Genomic DNA, 18,013 nt, shown 5'->3' on the forward strand with positions numbered 1-18,013 from the left:
GCAAATACTGGAGGCAAATTTGCACTCATCAGCCCGGAAGCTGTGCATGGGACGTACTTGGACATTCCAACATGACAACGATCGAAAACACAAGGCCAAGTCGACCTGTCATTGGCTACAGCAGAACAGCAGAACAAAATGAAGGTTCTGGAGTGGACATCTCAGTCTTCTGTCCTCAATATGATTGAGCCACTCTGGGGAGATCTCAAGCACACAGTTCATGCTAGACAGCCCAGGAATTTACAGGAACTGGAGGCTTTTTGGCAAGAAGAATGGGAAGCTTTACCATCTGAGAAATTAAAGAACCTCATCCACAACTTCCACAAAAGACTTCAAGCTGTCATTGATGTTAGAGGGGGCAATACATGGTATTAAGAATTGGGGTATGTGAACTTTTGATCAGGGTCATTTGGATGTTTTTGGTTGTCATTAAGATTTAGAAAGAGTAAAAACAGTAGTTTGACAATAAATGGCTTCACCCAAACAATAACCATGAGTGGAGAAAAAGTTTTTTTGTTATCATTCATATTCTCTGAAAGAAGGCCAAGAAAGGAAAAATTCTGCCGGGGTATGTAAACTTTTAAGCACAACTGTAACAGACCCTTGCACAAACCCTAAACATATCCTTTTTCCCTTCCTCATTTGATCAGTCTTGGAATGTCTAAGCCATAATTCCAACCATTTTTCTGTGGCCACTACATCCTGAGTAGTAAACCCCCAGTTTTTTTCTTGGATGGAGCCACCAACTCACTCACCCCTTCAGCACATTTCATAAGCATTCCAATAGATCAAACGAAACCGGGCGCCTACTGTCCCTCTGAGCACTACCCCTGCTAAAACCTTTTATAGCTTGCCGAACCAAGAAATGTTTTGTGATATCCATACACCCCCTAGATATTAAACCATAGGCCAAACCTGCAACCAGCCGATTTATCTTGGACACTGACCAATCTTCCAAAGCTCCATAAATGCTGAGGGCACTCCTGACCTTTCTCGACTGCGCCGGGCACCAGCAACCGAAAATTATCCCACTAGAAACGAGAAAGAGCGCCAGCAACCGAGTTCTGTGCACCGGGTACATGCGAAGCTGTTACACAAGCCTTCAACAGTAAACAGTCCAATACCAGACAACGCAATACCTAAATTACTGAAGGGGAGGATGCCATTATACTGTTTATTACTAGCATCACGCCCATGTTGTCACAGTTAAAATGAATTCGCTGGTTTTGAAAATGCCCTCCCCACAACTTTTCTGCTACCAAAATCGGGATAATCTCCAAGAGAGTCATGTTTTTGACTAAACCGGCCGACCGCCACTTCTCAGGCCACTGCACACCATTGCCCTTGAAAGTAAGCTCCAAATCCTGTGCTCCCCGCTGCATCGGTAAACAATTCTAAGTCAAAGTTGTCTACCACCTCATCCATCAATAATGAACAACCATTGTACAACTCCAAAAAACTCGCCCACACCGCCAAATCGTATTTCTGATCCTTCAAAAATCGGATATAAGGGGCCATAACCCTGGTTGTCTCGCTGGCCAAACTAAGCGAAAAAACACATCCCATGGGCATAACTCTACATGCAAAATTGAGTTTACCCTGAAGTGATTTGCATCTCTCTCAAAGTAAGCATTTTTACCTGCAGCGCCCTAGCGACTTCCGCCTTTAATGCTGAAACTTTTCCCTCCGGTAAACGAAACTCCCAATTAACTGAGTCAATCGCAATGCCCAAAAATCTAATCCAAGATGCTGACCCTTTAGTCTTCTCTGGAGCCAGCAGGACTCCAGAAAATTTTGCCACTCATTCCATGGTACCCAGCGTCGATTCACACAGCTTTGAATCCCTGGGACCAAAACACAAAAAAATCATCCAAGTAATGAATGATAGGTGCCCCACCGGACACATCCCGTACAACCCGATCCAAGAAACTACTGAACGCCTCGAAAACCGAACAAGAAAAGGAAAAACCCATAGGCATGCACCTATCATCAAAATATGCACCTTCCCAAAAACAACCCAGAAGCCGTACGCTCTCTGTGTGAACTGGTAGCAATCTGAAGGCAGTCTGAATATCGGTCTTTGCCATGAACGCTCCCTTTCCAAACTTATGGACCCAACGAGTTGCCTCATCAAATAAAGTTTACACTACCGAGCACAGTTCAGGTGAAATGCCATCATCAACCGACCTTCCCCTTGGGTATGAAATGTGGTGAATTAGTCTAAACTTATTGGGCTCCTTCTTGGGCACTATTCCCAATGGGGAAACAATCAAATCCGTAAACGGTAAATCAGCAACAGGCCCCGCCATGCAGCCCAAAGCTACTTCTTTTTCCAGTTTTTCTGACACTACCTTTGGGTGGTGGTAAGCAGACTGTAAATTTTTTCTATTGCAAGGTACTTCAAAAGGTGGGGTGGGTATCCTAAACCCTTCCTCAAAACCGGACGCTAACAACTCAGCCTTAACCCTGTCTGGAAACCTACTTAGAAAAGTAAGCCTCTTGCACAATTTCACTGGAGTCACTTCCTTGGGAATTACTGGGAGGGGCTTTTCCTGTTGCTTTTCTAAAACATTTTCCAGCCTTATGAGATGACCCGTTACATGCTTAAATGTACAGCTGGTTCCAAATTTGCACTGGCTTTCATTAAGCCGCCAGCATACGCCCGGTTTTTGACCACCCGTTTGTCCTTATTGATTAGTGCCCCCTACACCTCCAGTTTGGTCAGATAATCCAGCCCGTCCTGAAAGGAGTTCCCAAACTTAGCTGGCGCCATAACTTGCAGCCATAAGCCTATATCCTTCTGATCCCACCTGATTGCTGGCCTAATCGCCTTTCTTTGACAAAACTGTTCATCATATCTCAACTAATTCTGGCCCCCGTAAACTCTGTAAGCTTCCCCTATAGAGTTAAGATATCAAAAAAGGCCCGAAATATTCTCTGGAACTTTTTGCCCTATAAGGCTGTGACGCGCCCCCTGGGCCGTGGGGTACTCGGCAGCCGGGCCTCTGGTTGCTGGAGGATATCACAGTGGCTGGCCCGGTCCGTGACCCAGGGCGGTCAGTGAAAAGGGGGATAGATATGGGGGATTTGGACAGTTCGTGACGCCACCTGTGGAATGCGGCTAAGGGGTGCCGCCGCTGCGGAGCAGTCCTCTGGAGCTGGTGTTACTGCAGCAGGGATGGTGTGGCTCTCCACAGGTAGCATGTGGTGTAATGGATGGTGGTGCAGGGGAGAGACGGCAGGACGGTCCCAGAGGAAAGGCGGACACTCACACGGGGGTAAGCTTCAGTACCTTTAATGGTGATGCTGCAGGCACAGTCCAGGGTACTCCAGGTGAAGGGCGCACTTTTGGACTCTCCCCAGCGAGCGGGTATAGGGCCTCCTGATCCGTTGCTTTCTTCTCTAAGCTCCTGACCTGCCTGAAGCTAGGCCTAGCTTTGTTACTGTCTCTCTTTGCACCTGCTCACCTGGTGGTAGGGCCTTCTCTTTGGAGATCACTCTCCCTGGACGCTGGGACCTCCGTGACTCCAAGCCCTGGTACTGTAATCAGCGTTTGGTGAACCTGGGACCTGTAGTCCTCCAGGGGTTCCGGTGGTTCCTACTGGGTATAAAGGGTCCCTGTAGGCGCGGACCCGGTGTCCGGTATATATATCGGGGTGAGCCTGGTATGCTCCTCTGCCCCCTTGCTACTTCTTCCTTCTCCTCTTGCCTTCGGCCCACTCAAGGCCCTCACTAGGCTTTCACTTGTGCTGTAGGCCTTGGCTCGCCTAAGCACGGCAGCCAGCTTGCTGCCTCTTCACTGCTCTCTGAGCGTCAGCACGCTCTCTGCTCAACTCTGAGCTGTGTTCCTCTCTGTCTCTGAACACTGACTGAGAACTCACTCTAAACAAAACTGAGCTGCCTAGCTCCACCCTACCTTTATATATCCCTATCGGGCTCCCTCTGGTGGTCTGAGGTGGTAGGGTGGAGGTGTGTGAATGTGTGAGGGCCTCTTGTGGAGAAGTCCATCCATGCACCCTTCTGGGTTCTGTGGCACCAATGCGCAGCAGGGCTCCACATTCCCCCCTAGTAAAACTCTACTCCTGGACTGAAGCATTTTTGTCAAAACAGGTTAAATAGATAACAACTTTTCTTCCCTTACGGGAGGCACTTTGCTTGAACGTTACAGGTAACAAAAACATAATAAATAATCAATATATGTACAATAGTTAAAGTTTTTGAGCAATTGTCAGTGAGTCCCCTAACAGGGTGTCTATTTCACTGCAAAGTACAAGGGAGCTTGAGGGACCGGTCCGTAAACCCTTCACGTAGGCCCTGGGCGTGGCTGCAGGGCATAGGTGATCCGGAGTTGGACCACGTCTTCCGCCACTCCAAACAGGTTTTTGTTCAGTGGTTACCTAAAAGAGGCACTCCGGGGAGTGCAATTATGTACAAGTAAACAGTTTTTGGGCTGCACACAGTCCTCAGCCACCGAGTCCTTTATATATACCCTTACGGGTAACTAAATGCATCAAGAAAAGTGTCCATGTCACCTAAATTGTCCATTGTAAGGCAAAAATACATCAATACATACATGAAAATTACACAAGAACAACATACCCCAAGGGGCAACTATTTATACTATCAGAATTTCTCTTCCTTCTCTCTGTATCTGACAGGGGTCTGACCTTGCGTGCTACGTGTTGACCTACGTAGTACTGGGATGCGTGTGGTACTGGTGTTTGTACTACCTCCCATTCTGTCAGTTCTAGGTGTGGAGGGACTGCAAGGCTGCCTTAACCTCTCCACGGGACTGGCAAGTGTACCATTGGCTGGGCCTTCTTGCTCTGCTCCAACCGGGGATCCTTCTTCCGGGGATTCTTCCGGAGCAGGCTCTTCTGGGGCACCTACAGGTTCTACTTATAGAATCATAGAATCATAGAATGGTAGAGTTGGAAGGGACCTCCTGGGTCATCTGGTCCAACCCCCTGCTCAAAGCAGGATTCACTAGATCATCTCAGACAGATGTCTGTCCAGCCTCTGTTTGAAGACGTCCATTGAAGGGGAACTCACCACCTCTCGTGGCAGCCTGTTCCACTCATTAATCACCCTAACTGTCAAAAAGTTTTTTCTAATATCTAATCTGTGTCTCCTCCCATTTAGTTTCATCCCATTGCTTCTAGTCTTTCCTTGTGCAAATGAGAATAAAGATGATCCTTCTACAATGTGACAGCCCTTGACATATTTGTAGACAGCTATTAAGTCTCCTCTCAGTCTTCTTTTTTGCAAGCTAAACATTCCCAAATCCTGCAACCGTTCCTCATAGGACATGGTTTGCAGACCAGTCACCATTCTGGTCGCTCTTCTCTGAACTTGCTCCAGTTTGTCTATGTCTTTTTTAAAATGTGGTGCCCAAAACTGTACACAGTATTCCAGATGAGGTCTGACCAAAGAGGAGTAAAGACCGATAATGACTTCACGTGATCTAGACTGTATGCTTCTGTTAATACATCCCAGAATTGTATTTGCCTTTTTTGCTGCTGCATCACACTGTTGACTCATGTTCAGTCTATGATCTATTAGTATACCTAAGTCTTTTTCACATGTACTGTTGCTTAGCTCTATTCCTCCCATTCTGTATATGCTTTTTTCATTTTTATTGCCCAGATGTAGTACTTTGCATTTTTCCCTGTTAAAAACCATTCTGTTGGTTGCTGCCCACTGCTCCAGTTTATTTAGGTCTTTTTGAATCCTCTCTCTCTCTTCTCTAGTATTAGCTATCCCTCCTAGCTTTGTGTCATCAGCAAATTTAATCAGTTTACCCTCAATTCCTTCATCTAAATCATTGATAAAGATGTTGAACAATACAGGTCCCAGGACGGAGCCCTGTGGTACCCCACTTGAGACATTCATCCAGCTGGATGTGAAGCCATTTACAACCACCCTTTGAGTCCGATCACTAAGCCAGTTATGAATCCACCTAACAGTTGCCTGGTCCATTGCATACTTGGTCATTTTTTCAATAAGGATGATGTGAGATACTTTGTCAAATGCTTTGCTGAAGTCAAGATATACTATATCTACAGCATTTCCCTGATCCACCCAGTCAGTGATTCTGTCATAGAAGGAAATTAAGTTAGTCTGACATGACTTGTTAGTTACAAACCCTTGCTGACTCTGGTTAATCACTTCATTCTTATCCATGTACTTACATACATGTTGTTTAATAATTTGTTCAAAGATCTTTCCTGGTATAGAAGTCAGACTCACCGGCCTATAGTTCCCTGGGTCCACCTTCTTCCCCTTTTTGAAGATAGGAACAACATTTGCTCTTCTCCAGTCTTCTGGGACTTCTCCTGTTCTCCAAGAATTTTCAAAGATTATGGAGAGTGGTTCTAAAATTTCTTCTACAATCTCCTTCAGTACTCTGGGGTGTAATTCATCTGGACATGGAGACTTGAACTCATTTATGTTAGCTAAATATTCCCTCACAATCTTTCTGTTTACTGATAACTTGGATTCCTCTATTCCTTTAAAAGGACAGTGAAGATCAGTTGATGTTACATTTTCTTTCTGAGAGAAAACAGATGCAAAATAGGAATTAAAAAGTTCGGCCTTCTCAACATCCTCTCTTACCATTTCTCCATTTTCATCCTGTAAAAATCCTATAGCATCTTTGACTTTTCTTTTACTTTTGACATACCCCCAAAATCCTTTTTTATTGCTTTTGACATCTCTTGCAAGCCTTAATTCATTGTCAGCTTTAGCTAACCTGATACGTGCCCTGCAGGATCTGCAGACTGCATTATAATCTTCTTTAGATATGCCTCCCTCTTTCCATTTAATAAACATTTCTTTCTTTCTTTTTAGCATGTGTTTAAGTTCTGTGTTCATCCATCCTGGTTTCCTTAAATGCTTCCCATTCTTCCTACTTGCTGTGGAGGGTCTTCTGGCTGTTGGTAGAAGTGTAGCACAGGTATTATTACCGCTCCTCCTAGTTGGGGCCAATCTGCCGGGAAATCTCCTAATTCAGTATGTATTACTGCTTCTTTAGGCTCCTCCGGTACGATGAGAGGCACTTCTTCCTGGGGCTTTAGCAGACCTGGACACAACTTCAGATGGTCTCTAGATACCGTTGCAGTCGTTCTTCCTCCGTCCTTGGTAATTAAACAGGTCTTCCTGTTATCAAATCTTGAAGTTAACACAGTGTAGGGTTCCCTCTCCCACTGGTCATCAAGTTTGTGGCTTCTTCTTTTTCTCTTTAGCACAACTCCTCCAGGTGTAAAGGGTTCTGCTGGTGCACTCTTGTTGTACTGTGCTTCCTGCTTGTCTCTTACCTTATTCAGACTGTCTTCGACACAGGCTTGTACTCTCCTGTACTGTTCCTGTCGCGTCGTGTCCCAGTCTTCAGTGGACATATCTGCTTCAGGTTCTACTACACCAAGCTCCAGGTCCAAGGGCAACTTTCCGGGTCTTGCTCGCATGAGATATGCTGGAGTACAATTGGTGGAACTCACAGGTATGTGGTTGTACAGATCTACCAGGTCAGGTAGCTTATCTGGCCACTGGTTTCTTTCTTCTAGCGGTAAGGTCTTCAACAGGTCGATGACGATGTTATTCATCTTTTCACATAACCCATTGGTTTGGGGGTGGTACAGTGTAGTCCGTATCTTTTACACCCGTACTGATGGCAAAACTCCTTGAACAATTCGGCAGCGAAGGCAGTGCCTTGATCTGTCAGCACCTGCTCCGGGTATCCATGGGGCCTGCAGAAGTATGCCTGAAACATCTTCGCCGCAGTTTCTGCCGTCAGATCCTTGACGGGGGCGACCACAAGGAACCGGGAGTAGTGATCCACCATGGTCAGGGCATAGGAATATCCTGACCTGTTGGGTGACAGCTTGACGTGATCCAGGGCCACGATCTCCAAGGGTCAAGTTGTCTTGATGGGTTGCAGGGGTGCCTTCTGGCTGCTGTAGTCTTTTCTTCTGAGGCTACAGGGTCCACAATCCCGGCACCATCTCTCTATGGAACTGCGCATTCCAACCCAATAAAACCGACCTTTCAGCAGGGTTTCTAGCTTCTTCCAGCCAAAGTGCCCCTCTTGATTGTGGTAGGCCTCCAACACCATCTGGATATCCGTCCTAGGCACTACGATCTGCCATACTATCTCATGGGTCCTCGGGTTGACGTACCTTCGGCACAGCTTCTCCCTATGGATGAACAGCCGGCTTCTCTCATTCCACTGTTGCTTGACTTGTGGAGACGCGTCCTTCTCCAGGGAGGAACCTTCCTGGGTTATCAGTTCTTTGATACGGCTGACAACCGGGTCGCTGTCCTGGGTCTCCTTGCAGCTGTGGTGAGGCAAAGGCTTTAACGTCTTACCGCGATGCCTCCTGGAGGCTCGTTGCTCGTGGACCATCCCATTTCTGTGGAAGGCAGGTAGCTCAATCTCCTCCAGGTCATCCACTTCTTCTTCAGTGTCCGACTGGTGAGGCATCCTGGACAGGGCATCGGCGTTGGCATTCTTGCTGCCTGCCCGGTACTTAATGGTGAACTGGTAGTTTGACAGCCGAGCCATCCATCGTTGTTCCATGGCTCCTAACTTGGCTGTTTCCAGATGAGTCAAGGGGTTATTATCAGTGTAGGCAGTGAACTTACTGGAGGCTAGGTAGTGCTTGAACCGCTCGGTGATGGCCAAGACCAGGGCAAGGAACTCCAACTTGAAGCTGCTATAGTTCTCTAGGTTCCTCTAGGTCGGGCGGAGCTTCCTGCTTGCATAGGCGATCACCTTCTCTCGGCCATTCTGCTTCTGACTTAACACAGCTCCTAATCCCTCGTTGCTGGCATCAGTGTACAGCAGGAACGGTTGGCTGTAGTCAGGGTAGGCTAGGATCTCTTCACCGGTCAGGATCTCCTTCATCACCTCAAAGGATTCAGCTTGCTCCTTACCCCACTGGAATGGGGGGTTTCTGCCTCTCCCGGACTGTCCTACCAGGAGATCTTGCAAAGGCGCTGCTTTCTTGGTATAGTCCTTCACAAACCTCCGGTAATACCCAACTAGTCCCAGGAACTGACGTACCGCCTTGAGGCTCATCGGCTCTGGCCATTTCTGGATGGCAGTGACCTTCTCCGGGTCCGGTGCTACTCCTTCTGGACTGACAATGTGCCCCAGGTACTGTACCTTTCGCTTGAGCAGGTGGCACTTGGAGGGCTTCAGCTTCATCCCATACCGGGACAGCGACTCAAATACCTCTGCCAAGTGCTTCAAATGGTCCTCGTACTTTTTGGAGTACACTATCAGGTCATCCTGGTATAGCAGTACAGTCTCAAAGTTGCTGTGTCCCAGGCAGCACTCCATCAATCTCTGGAACGTTCCGGGGGCATTGCAGAGTCCGAACGGCATACTGTTGAACTCGCAGAGTCCCATCGGGGTAGTAAAGGCCGTCTTCTCCCGATCCTCCTCAGCAACAGCTACTTGCCAGTACCCACTAGTGAGGTCAAGGGTGGAGAAGTAATTTGCAGACTTTAATGCAGCCAGAGATTCCTCTATATGGGGCAAAGGGTATGCATCTTTGTGTGTTATGCGATTTACCTGTCTGTAATCTACACACATTCTCATGCTTCCATCCTTTTTCCTGACTAGGACAAGGGGAGCTGCCCAGGGACTACAGCTATCCCTTACTACCCCTGCCTTCTTCATGTCGTGCAACATCTCCTTCGCCTTCTGGTAGTGTGCTGGTGGTATGGGCCTGTAACGTTCTTTGATGGGTGGATGGTCACCTGTGGGTATATGGTGTTGTACCCCTTTAATCCTCCCAAAGTCAAGTGGGTGTTTACTGAATACCTGCTCGTATTCCTGAACCACCCGGTTTACACCCTGTTTCTGATGGGCAGGAGTGGTATCTGTCCCAACATGGAGCTGTTGACACCAATCCTCCACCAAGGTTCCCCTAGCCATTATCCTCCACTTCGTCTGGTGAGGTTAAGGACTCCGCCGTGTGTATGGAGTTGTTATCTACTGTGTACAGTTTGGCAACAGTGGCGTAGCGTGGTAATCTAACCTCGTCCTCCCCATAGTTTAGGAGGCGTACGGGCACCCTCCCATTGCGTACATCCACTACTCCTCTGGCAGTCAAGTGTGTAGGTCTATGCTCCGAGCTAAGGGGCTCTACTACCTCCTGGTAGCTCCGTCCTTTGAGACCTATTGCTGCTGTACACCAAATCAGCATCTCACTCATCGGGGGGATCACAATGGGTATTGGGTTTGTCACCCCTACATTACCAATTTCACTACCTGATAGCTTTACCTGTTGCTGGTACATAAGGGCTCGGATCTCTTTCTGGAACACCCTCCTCTGCCCTGGTTTGGCAGTGTCAGCCATCTGTTGGAGCAAAAACAACACTTCTCCCAAACAGTTACCGACAATATTTGTGCCAAGTACCATATACAAGTCTGTATCATCAGGATTAGTCTCTACTACAATTAGTCCATGGTCCTTCAGTTCCACTCTTCCCACCTTTACTGCCACATCCTTAACCCTGACTAGGTTAAGGGGAAGGCCATTGGAGGCATACACAGAAAGGTTTGGACCTGGCGGGTGAAGTTCGTCTATGGACCAGAACCTTCTGTAGAGGACCTCTGGCATGATGGTTACCAGAGATCCTGTGTCCAGCAGGGCAGGTGTCGCGATGCCGTCCAGCACAATGGACAGGAAAGGTCTTCCTCCCACAAACCGGCGGTACCAGTTTGATGGGCCTGGAGGGTCTACTCCAGGGTATCGGCCCTCGGCCCCAAGGTTTGCTCATTTAAAGGACAGTTCTGCACTGTGTGGCCTGCCTTCTGGCAGCGGTAGCAGATGAATTCTCCTGGAGGGTGATGTTGGTCATTGGTCCTCCCACGGGGTGGCGTTGTCCTTCTCCAGGGTGGCGTTGTCCTCCTACGGGGTTGCGTTGTCCTCCTTCTTCTTCTCATCCAGGGGACATCCTCAGGGCTGTCGGCGAGTAGTATCCTTCCTTCCGGCTCGGGCTCCTCCTGTAGCTGCAGGGTGCTCAGGACAGTGGCCAGGGTTTTACTTAGCTGACGCACTTCAGAACGTAGGCTGTCCAGCTCGCTAGGGGGCACTGTTTGCATCTTTGTTTCGGCCATTAGTGAAGGAGCAGTGGGTGCTGCGGGCACTGGGGTGGCCCCACCCTGGTAACGTTGGACAGCAGTATCTGTTGTTTCCAGGGGCTGCAGACCCTTTATAGCCATGTCCTTAAGGGTGTCAAAGGTGGCATCTGGATGATCTAAGGCCCACCACCGTAAAGTTCTGCTCTCCTCCTGGGACCTTAGCCCCCGGATGAACTGTTCCGTCACATTTTATTTTCATTTTGTTTGCTGGCTGGACTAACCTGTTTCAGGGCCCGCAGGACTTCCTGTAAGCGCCAGGCGTAGTCCCGGACACTGTCCTCAGGCTTCTGGATGCAGTGATAGAACCTCATCCGGAGATCTGTCTCAGTGCGGTTTTCAAACACAGTCTGCAGTCTCTTAAAGATGATGGATACTGATTCCTGGTCTGCAGCTGGCCAGGTTTCAACTTCCCGCTCTGCGGCACCAGTCAATTGTCCCAACACGACAGCAGCTCCCTGTTTGCCAGTCAAAGAATACATGTCTAGCACACCGCATATTTTTCTCTTGAATCCGGACAGAGTGTCTGGTTTGCCGTTATACTGGGGGAGCCACTTCACTCCAGGGATATACGGCAGGGCCATAGGTAATAACCGGGTCACAACCCCTGTTGGTGGAGCGGCTGCTCCGGCCTGTGCAGCGCCGGGTGCAAGTTGGGCATCAGGAGCGTTAACCGATGCTCTGGCAGCTTACTGGTCGTCGGCCATTGTTGCGCCCCCCTAGTGAACCAGAGCCTACCTTCTTCACTTTCTTTAACAAGTAGGCCGCAGCTCCGCGGGCGACGGTCTTCTTCCAGGATCTTGCGTCGCTCGCGTCTGACGTCAGAGTGTCCTCCGGGCTCCTTCCAGGACCTGACGCTTCCTGGTTCGACGTCAGGGGCGGGGCGTGTCTTAGGCTTCGCGCGCTTTAGCAATTACGCCTCCCAGGTTCCCGTGGTTACGCCCCTCTTCTTCCTGCGCTGCAGTGCGATAATGGCGGCGATCCTCACCGCAGTTTAACACACAGTTCCGTTCAATAAAGGCGCACAGTACCTGGTGGCAACGGGCACGAAATCCTGTTTGTGATGCCAAGACATGACGCGCCCCCTGGGCCGTGGGGTACTCGGCAGCCGGGCCTCTGGTTGCTGGAGGAAATCATGGTGTCTGGCCCAGTCCGTGACCCAGGGCGGTCAGTGAAAAGGGGGATAGATATGGGGGATTTGGACAGTTCATGACGCCACCTGTGGAATGCGGCTAAGGGGTGCCGCCGCTGCGGAGCAGTCCTCTGGAGCTGGTGTTATGGCAGCAGGGATGGTGTGGCTCTCCACAGGTAGAGCTAGCTCCAGGGCAGTATGGGGTGTAATGGATGGTGGTGCAGGGTTGAGACGGCAGGAGGGTCCTGAAGGAAAGGCGGACACTCACACGGGGGTAAGCTTCAGTACCTTTACTGGTGATGCTGCAGGCACGGTCCAGGGTACTCCAGGTGAAGGGCGCACTTTTGGACTCTCCCCAGTGAGCGGGTATAGGGCCTCCTAATCCGTTGCTTTCTTCTCTAAGCTCCTGACCTGCCTGGAGCTAGGCTTAGCTTGGTTACTGTCTCTCTTTGCACCTGCTCACCTGGTGGTAGGGACTTCTCTTTGGAGATCACTCTCCCTGGACGCTGGGACCTCCGTGACTTCTAGCCCTGGTACTGTAATCAGCGTTTGGTGAACCTGGGACCTGTAGTCCACCTGGCGTTCCGGTGGTTCCTACTGGGTATAAAGAGTCCATGTAGGCGTGGACCCGGTGTCCGGTATATATATCGGGGTGAGCCTGGTATGCTCCTCTGCCCCCTTGCTACTTCTTCCTTCTCCTCTCGCCTTCGGCCCACTCAAGGCCCTCACTAGGCTTTCACTTGTGCTGTAGGCCTTGGCTCGCCTAAGCACGGCAGCCAGCTTGCTGCCTCTTCACTGCTCTCTGAGCGTCAACACGCTCTCTGCTCAACTCTGAGCTGTGTTCCTCTCTGTCTCTGAACACTGACTGAGAACTCACTCTAAACAAAACTGTGCTGCCTAGCTCCACCCTCCCTTTATATATCCCTATCGGGCTCCCTCTGTTGGTCTGAGGTGGTAGGGTGGAGGTGTGTGAATGTGTGAGCGCCTCTTGTGGAGAAGTCCATCCATGCACCCTTCTGGGTTCTGTGGCACCAATGCGCAGCAGGGCGCCACAGCTGCGTGCCCACAATGCATTTTTCAAGTGTTTTTGCTGCGGAATTTCTGCTGCGGAAACGCTTGAAAAATGCTTGGTAATACGTGCCCCATGGTCCCCAATGACAATCCACATGTTCCGTGCCCATGTTGCGGAATTTTCTGCAGCGGATTTTATGTGCGTAAAAATCCACAGCATGTCCATTATTTTTGCGTTTAAGCATGCGGAATTGCCTTCTGAATGCATTAGAAAAATGCATGGCAAATCCGATGTAAAAAATGCTTCAAAAACGCGTCAAAAACGCGTGTTAAATTCCGCACGCATTTTTACTGGCAAGGACATGCAGAAATGAAGCGGAAAATTTCCGCTTCATTTCTGCATCGTGGGCTCATAGCCTTATAACACTAGCCAAAATGGCAAATGCTTGCATCCAATTAGTAAATGTCTGTGGAATCAACCGCTTTTTCTCATCCTCCTTTTTGCTATCGTCAATCTTATTTTTATGAAGATTAAACTTTTCCAGTGGCAAAAGGGAAAATTTTTTGACACACTCTTCTTTACAAATTTGCTCCCTCACTTCCTTCTTTAAATGAGCCCCCAACGGTCCTTCGAAGCAAACGTAAAGTTCGCCCCTAGCCCTATCATCTAGATTAATTTTTTCCCCTTTATCAGTCTCTGCCTCAACTGACACTGGGCCCTGCGCCTGAGAGCTATCCTCAACATTCCGATTAACTTCATTATTCATACCCCCAACTGTTGGCACCCAGGCCGTGCCAACTGAGCTGGAGGCCTACTTCCTCCTTCTAACCTTGCTAGGCAATCTTTTAAGGTGGTTAATAAGTCATGCACCCCAGTGCCCCCCCTGTGACTGTAAGAGACTAGCGGATGTCCCCGCTAAATTACCCATCCCTGAACTCGTTCCCACTTCCGCTAGGTGCTGACTATCCATTGTACCTTGGGACATTAAAATAGTAGGAAATGAGCAAGGCAAAGAATAATACTCACCAGACCGCTCAGGGGGACCCACCCCACCGACCGGAAATCCCGAATCCAGGCGACCATCCCGATCCTCACGCGCTGACATCCTTGGTGATGTGACTCCCGCAGGCGATCCCAAGGGAATAAAGGGTCCCCTGCATCTGAAGATAAGGTGAGTGGGGGACAACTCTGCAAACCAGAACTGCTGGGACGATCTTGGGAAAATGACCCTGATGCCGGTGTAAATCTAGGGGGCCGTATGGGCAAAAGGGGGCCCCCAAAACCCTGCCCGCTCTCCGCTCGATATATAGAGAGACCGCGCTGCAGGTCCTCCCTATGTGACCCAGGACTTTTCTGCCCCGTGTTTTAATGCCCCTCACAGGAGCATGGTGGCCATGTGTCCAGGCCCACCTCCGCAGCTTCCGCCTCCTGACGCCATCCTCCATGTCCCCTGCTCGATCCAGTCACCGCCGCAGCCTGGTGCAGGTCTCCTGTAGAAGAGGCAGGCCGCCCAACCGGGTCATCACCGCGACGGCTCGCTGCTGATGGCTCATGTCCGGTGATGACAGCAGTGGAGGGCCCCTACCACGGCGACAGCAGATTCCTCCTGGCCCGGGCCCCGTCGGAGTGCCTGGATGCTGCAGTGGCACTGCTATCGCCACTGTTCCCACTCCTCCACCAATGATTTGGGCTCCCTGGCCCCCTCCCAGGGGGGTGATCCCTGGCCGCCGTCCTAAGGGCCTCCATCAGGTCTTCCACCGACGCTATCAGAGGTCAGTGCAGGGGGAGACTTCTCTCTTGTCCTGGGAGTGGGAAAGTGACCCAAACCCTGCCCCAGGTCACTTTATAAATGACCCCATCCCCCTGGCCATGGTCTTTAACCTAATGCCCCCACCTCCTCCAAACCACCGTCATGTTGACTTACGCCCACTGGCTAGCCTAGGGGTCCAGCCTTCCCTTTCTCCAAAGCTGATGCATTCAAAAATTAAATAATAGCTGTTGCACTTTAGACTTTATTGTGGGGGATGCGTTTATAAACAGCAAATGAATTGTACACATTGTATATCTACATAGCATTAGTTTTGTTCTCTTAGTGGGAACTTATGTCCTCCTTTGCATTTTATGTTCTTCTGTTCGTAAAATATGACTATAAGAGACTTTGCATTCATTGCATTCTTGTTTTCTTTACATTTTACACAGCGTCCAAACTTTTTTTTAAAATTGGGATTGTGAAAAAATAAGCAGCAATCTAAATGGAAAAAGGGAAGACGTAATGGGAAGAGAAGTATTAGTTTAGAATGTGCCTGTTGCAGATTTCAGCTTTCAGCAGAATCATCGGCCCTCAATCTGGAAGAATGAATTATCTTATTTGTTACATACAGCAACCATTGTATTCATCATCAACAACACGGAAGATATAGGAAATTACTGACACAAACAAGACAACATAAAGGTTATACTGTATAGACTAAACAAACTCTATCAGTTCACACAGCGCCATCTGCTTTCTGCTCAACATAGTCCCTCCAGGATAAATGTGCAGCTGTTGCTATTAGTCCAATATTGCCCACCCGCTCTTAGTTCCTTACTTTAGCACGATAGCTGTCAGATGGATAATCGTTCACCAGTAAGCTATCAACCATGATTTACTCAGTAATATGGATGTTTGGCTCTGATGAGCATGCATTTATGAAGAAATTTAAATGTAAGCACAGGAATTTATTTTGCCTCCCTACAAAGGCACCAAAAATGGGTATCTACTTTGCATAGCCCTCCTATTGGTCCTACTTGCCATTAAATTAAAAACAAAACTAAACACATTGGTAAATAAACCCTGTAATGATGCCCAAATATCATAGATATCAGTTTGTGATTACTGGTTGTAAAAAAAAAATAAAAAAAAACTGTGGTAAAAGCCATCTACTATAGGAATACGTTCAAATGCTACAGATTCTGTCTAGATTTTACAACGAAAAATCCATAACATGGTACAGTACCAGAAAAGTGGATTCGATTTTTATATTGTCATCTACATACTGCTTTTTATATCATGCATAACATTGAAAATCGAATCACCAGAACTACTGTTTTATTAGTCAGCATAGCTTTCCAAAATTTTCAATAAAACGCTATCTGAATGTATTATGCACTCCAAACTAGAACCAAGAAAATTACATCTTGACATACAAAAAAACAAACTCTTATACAGATCTGTCGATAGTGAAGTGTTAAAGTTATGGATCTTAGATAATAGAAATAAAAGTGATTTTTTTTACAAAGTTTGGAATTTTTTCTTAAAACCACTATAAAACAAGCAAACAAAAAAACTATATACTGTAAGTTTGGAATAGCCCTAATTGTACTGACCTAAAGAATCAGATTGACAGGTCATTTTTACAGCACATTGAAATCTCTAGAAACTAAACACCAAATCAATGGGGAAATTGCATTTTTTTCACCATTCCAACCCACGTAAATGATGAATTTATTCGTTATTTTATACGAATGTCAGTCACATAATTGTCCTTTCTGTGTTTTCACCTATTTTAGTGAATAGGGCAAATTTAATTGCGCCCCCCCAAAATAAAATTGAGATGTATCTGTTCTTTGACTGAATGAAATAAAACTGGAACCACAAACAGCGCAATAGGGTCTTAATCGGTAGACAAAGAAAGAGGTAGAAGTGGAGTATGCTCACCTGGTAGGGTTGTGACAGTTATAACCCTTATGAAGGCTTGTAAAAAGTCTGCTACAGAACCACCAAAATAATGGAAAGCAATGATGGCAAAAGAGGTGGATGTAAATCCGTGCTGCCAAAGATCCAATATATGATGGGAGACCGAATGGCGTTTTGATGCGGTTTTTAACGCGTTTCAAGGTATTCATACCTCTTCATCAGGACAAACCACAATAATCTAATCATTGTGGTTGGTCCTGATGAAGAGTATGAATACCTCCACCTCTTTTTCCAGCATTGCATCTTATTTTTTGACTGAGTCACAGTCAAATTCACCAAAACAAGCCAACTCTGTGTCACCTGTATGCCGACCCCATTTTTTACTATTTAAGGCCGAGTTTACATGAGTGTATTTCAAAGTCAGTACACAGACAGCAATGCCCACTTGGGGATAGGTTTTCCTGCCCAAACTTACAGTATCATATGTGTCTATGGATGTAAGTTTGGGTCGGGAGATCCGAGGTCGGTGCTAGACCGTTAAATACGCTCTAATGGGTAGGAAAAAGCTTGGATATGTATTTATTTATCTTTTTTTATATGAGAAAAACGGATGCAACACTTTATATGAGAAAAACGGATGCAACACTTTATATGAGAAAAACGGATGCAACAATTATATAATCGAAATGAGACATTGACCAAATACTGATGAAAATCCGATACAGCACGCCGATGGAAAGTACACAGTTTTTTTCCCATGCGAGAAAAAAACCTGACGTCTGAATGAAACATTACATGGTACAGTGAATGGTGACATTCAAATCTATAACTCATCCCGCTTAAGAGCATGTCTTTATATGGTTACGTAAATGCAAAAAATAAGAAGTTATGGAAAAAGTGAGAAAAAGCCAAAAGTAAAAAAAATGGAAATTTTACCTGTTGGGAAGGGGTTAGTGATGCAAAGTCTTGTATTATTTGTGTTTTTATTTATGTATGCAATTCCATGCATATTATCACACCCTAGTGAGCGTACCCAGATGTGAT

The sequence above is a fragment of the Phyllobates terribilis genome, unplaced genomic scaffold (assembly GCF_046119375.1).
Source record: "Phyllobates terribilis strain yellow unplaced genomic scaffold, ASM4611937v1 Scaffold_11__3_contigs__length_659146591, whole genome shotgun sequence".
NCBI lineage: Eukaryota > Metazoa > Chordata > Amphibia > Anura > Dendrobatidae > Phyllobates > Phyllobates terribilis.